Source organism: Ochotona curzoniae, unplaced genomic scaffold, assembly GCF_017591425.1.
Source record: "Ochotona curzoniae isolate NIBS_2020 unplaced genomic scaffold, NIBS_Ocur_1.0 contig_66, whole genome shotgun sequence".
Lineage (NCBI taxonomy): Eukaryota > Metazoa > Chordata > Mammalia > Lagomorpha > Ochotonidae > Ochotona > Ochotona curzoniae.
Window position 1 is genome coordinate 13,221,643 of NW_024466512.1, and position 4,276 is coordinate 13,225,918.

Genomic DNA, 4,276 nt, shown 5'->3' on the forward strand with positions numbered 1-4,276 from the left:
AACATATTAAAATGCCTGAGGTTTTCTTAACATATCTTCTTAAAAAAACAGCTTCGATGACCCCATTTTTTTTTAAATACATAGGAACTCTGTAGGCTCAGACCCTTTGCAGTGTTCAAAAATGGCCTGGATGCCATAGCACCTTCCAGAAAAACAAGGGCACGTTGAGCCAAGGCACAGACAATGTCAGCCGGCATTGAGCAATCTCACAAGGTGGTTTACATGTGTTCAAGGCACAGAGCGGGTGTAATTTCAGGAGAGGACAATGCCATTGTTCCTCTTGTAATTCATCTAGGTGTGGGTTGACACACCTGCTCCTGACCAAAAGCATCATGGGATGGAGAAGGCAAAGGTTTCAAGGAAACTCCCAGGCCTAGAGTATGCAGATCTCAGGGATGATCTGCCTAAGGGTCCACAGCCCGTGTAACCAGTGGTTTACCTTAAAGGACTCACTCTGTGGATCAAAGCACTTGAGACTGAATCAGCCCCCCTCTCTCCTCTTTCCAAAGTCCCAGTTGTTTCAGTAAATTCTCCTGGAAGGTGTGCGCTGTGTTTCCTAATGAAACACTTTGGCGAGGGCAAAGGACACCGTGTGAAATGAATGAGTCGCAAGGTCTGGGAGAAGTTTGGATCTCTGTGTAGACAGCCTGCAGCACATAGTTCTGCAACAGTGAGAGAGACTTCCGGCTGTCTGTCATCCTGAGCAAACTCTGTTTCTTGGTAGCCCGAAGGCACACTGTAAATACCCAGAGCAGGAGAGAAAGCATTAATCGTTATTTCTTAAAGGTTCCAGGACGCAGAGAACAAGAAGTTTTAATGACCCTAAAACCCCTGAAGAAACACAGGTGCCTGTCCTAGCAGCCCTTCCCACAGATGCATGGCCTTTCTCTGCTCTTACGTACCTGCCCCCAGACCCTGATTCGCCCATGCTTTTGCATGACAGCTTCCGGGAGACTTGGTGGCAGTGTAGGGGTGCAAGCTCTTGCTTCCAATCTGCAAAGGGCTCTGCCACTGAAGAAACCTAAATCCTGGCTGGGAAAAAAAAAAAACAAAAAGCCTCCTGAGTCCCACCACGCCTCCTTCCTCCAGGTCGGTGTTCACTGAGGGCATTGAGGCGGTTCTCCTGGCAGATCTCTGTGAGTCTGTATCCAGAGGCTACATTGGGGTGCATTTTAGGGAAGGATCTGAGCATGATGTCTGACAGCTCTTTTCTTCTCTAAAAATACCTCATGCACCTCTCGAATCATGAAACGTCATTCTGATGAGATCTGGCTAGGTATGTTCCATTATTGCTGGTTATGAAACAACATGTACTGGAGAAATCTTTAGAAAAAAATGCAACTGTTATTAAAAATGTGTGAGACACGGGCATTTAGCCTGGTGGTTAAAACACAAAGATGCTTCTTTCTCCACCGCTCTCGCGAGGACAGGATGGGTCAGCAGCAGTTCTGCTGGAGTCAACCGTGCAAATTCGGCCAGGGCTCCCACTCTTGCCAGTACACTCCAACGGGCACAGTCTGATCTGGAAATACAGCCTGAACGTGTGCCGCCAGTGTTTTCATCAGTACACCGAGGATATCGGCTTCATCAAGTTGGTTTAAGTCATGTTCCTTGAATGGATGCTGCAAGACATCGACGCTTTGGAAAATCATGACGGCTCTTTGTACATAAAGAACTTCAATAAAAAAAAAAAAACACACAAAGATGCCCATGTACCTGCTCCTGACTCCAGCGTCTTGCTGTTGCAGACCCTGGGACGCAGTGGCGATAGCATAACAATTGTATTTCTGGGCCCGGCATGGTAGTCTAGTGGCTAACATCTTTGCCTTGCACACGCCAGGATCCCATATGGGTACCAGTTCTAATCCCAGAAGCTCCACTTCCCATCCAGCTCCCTGCTTATGGCCTGGGAAAACAGTGAAGGACGGCCCAAAGCCTTGGGACCCTGCCCCTGTATGGGAGACCTGGATGAAGCTTCAGGTTCCTGACTTTGGCTCAGTACAGTTCTGGCCGTTGCAGTTACTTGGGGAGTGAATCAGTGAATGGAAGATATTCCTCTCTGTCTTTGCTCCTCTCTGTATATCTGAGGTTGCAATACAAGTAAATAAATCCTTAAAAAAAAAAAAAAACCTGCATTTCTGTCATCCACCTGGAAGACCCGAGTGGAATCCCCCGGCTTCTGCTTCAGCCTGACCCAGCCATGTCTGTTGCAGGTGATTAGGAAATGAGCCAGTAAATGGAAACTCTCCTGCTTTCTCTTTCTCAAAATAATAACAACAACAATAACAACTAAGAGGATGTCCCGAAGTATCATTAGTGTTGATTTCCTAAATGATAGAATTAGGGATAATTTTTACTTCGTTGTCTATGTTTTTCTGTTTTTCAGCTGTACATACATATGTATATTTAGAATGGAAGTAATGCTATTACTAACATTAAATATAATTTTATTTATTTATTTAATGTGGCTTAGTTTTCCTTCCTTAAAAAAAATTTTTTTTCACCCAGTTCAAAGGCAGAGCAACAGAAACAGAGAGAGAGAGAGAGAGAGAGAGAGAGAGAGAATCTTCTATTGGTGGTTCACTCCCCAAATGTCTGCAGCAGCTAGTGCTATGGCAAAATCCCACAGCTCCAGCTGGGTGTCCCACCCCGTGCCAAGGACCCGAGTGCTTGAGCCGTCATGCACTGCCTCCCAGAATGGATCAGCACGAGGCTGGATGGGAAGCAGAGTCTCCAGGATTTGATCCAGACCCCAAACCAGATTAACTGGCTGCAGCAAAGTGTCTACCGCACAAAGAGAACATTTAAACCCCTGTTCATCTGGCCTGGCAGATAAGACAGCACTGGGGGGTGAGCTACTGTTCCACTCTTCTGCTTTCCCTTGCTCTTCCTGTCGATCATCAGCCACGTTAGGCACACTCAGCTGCCCTCCCCATTGGCTAGCGAAGGCATCTCAGCTTCCCTCCCAATTCCCGGGCTCTGTCCTCTGGACACAGGGATCTAGCACAGAATCCATCTATAGCATGACTCGACTCATTACCCTCGCACTTGGGCTCTCGGAGTTGCTTCCACTCTGCTCCTGTAGGAACTCTCAACTCCTTCCCTAATTCCTGGTCCCTTTCAATGGGCTGAAGCAGGCTGACTTCCTCTTTGGCCGTTGGGGCTCTTTATGTTTTTTTCTGCCCCAGGCCTCTTCAAGACAGAGCACCTCCCCAGAACTGTAGAGACTCAGCGTGCCTGGATCTTCAGCAAGAATGACAGCATTCCAGCCGCCACCATGGCAACCATGGGTTCTAGACACTGCAGGAGACTCTTCCAGAAACCCTAGCAAGGGATCCTGCTTGACTCTACTGTTAGGACATTCAGCAGAGAGTAAGGATCTGTTCTGGAGGGGTAGCACAGGCAGGTAGAGTCTACACTGCCTGTCCACCCTCCTGGATAATCCTAATATGTATTCCTCAGACCACAACAGAGTCCACAAAATCCATATTTCTATAAATGTGGGGCGGTGTACTCCACTGAAGCAATAGCAGGCAGAGGGGAGCATCACTTTGGTGACTCAGGGCTGGGCTCTGTACCCTGAGCTAAGTGAGCCTTGTACAACGGGCTAACCTGGGCATGATTCAGGGGTCTTTAATGAAAAATAAACTCTAATTGGAATGTGTCATTTCCTTCTATTACAAATGTAGATCATGAATTACAGTGTCATTTGTAGACAGTGAGGCTGATGTTAATGCTACCAAAAAACACAGGCACTTTCATGTTCTATCATATCAGTTACAGAGAACTCAAAATATCATTCCCACTCATCATTAATTCTAAACTAACTAACTAACTAACTAAATAAGTATTGTTATGTGCCTTAAGAAACAAATAAAAAGGCCCGGCATGGTGGCCAAGTGGTTAAAGCCCTCACCTTGAACACACCAGGATCCCATATGGGTGTCAGTTCTAATCCCAGCAACACCTCTTCCCGCCCAGTTCCCTGCTGTGCCCTGGGAAAGCAGTGAAGCACAGCCCTAGGCCTTGGGACCCTGCACCTGTGTGGGACCCTTGGAAGAGGCTCCTGGCTCCTGGCTCCTGGCTGTGGATTGGCGCAGCTCCGGCCGTTGCAACCACTTGGGGAATGAATCATTGAATGAAAGATCTTTTTTTCTCTCTCTTGTCTCCTCTCTCTATATATCTGATTTTGCAATAAAAATAAATAAATCTTTAAAAGAAAGAAACAGATAAAAACCACAATGCAAATGTAGGCTATACAAATATTTTGACAGCT

General features: G+C 46.6%; 1 pseudogene; it reads left to right on the forward strand.

Moving 5' to 3' along the window:
• The first annotated feature begins 1,422 nt into the window (after positions 1–1,422).
• LOC121163975 lies at positions 1,423–1,642 on the forward strand (annotated as a pseudogene).
• The last annotated feature ends 2,634 nt before the right edge of the window (positions 1,643–4,276 follow it).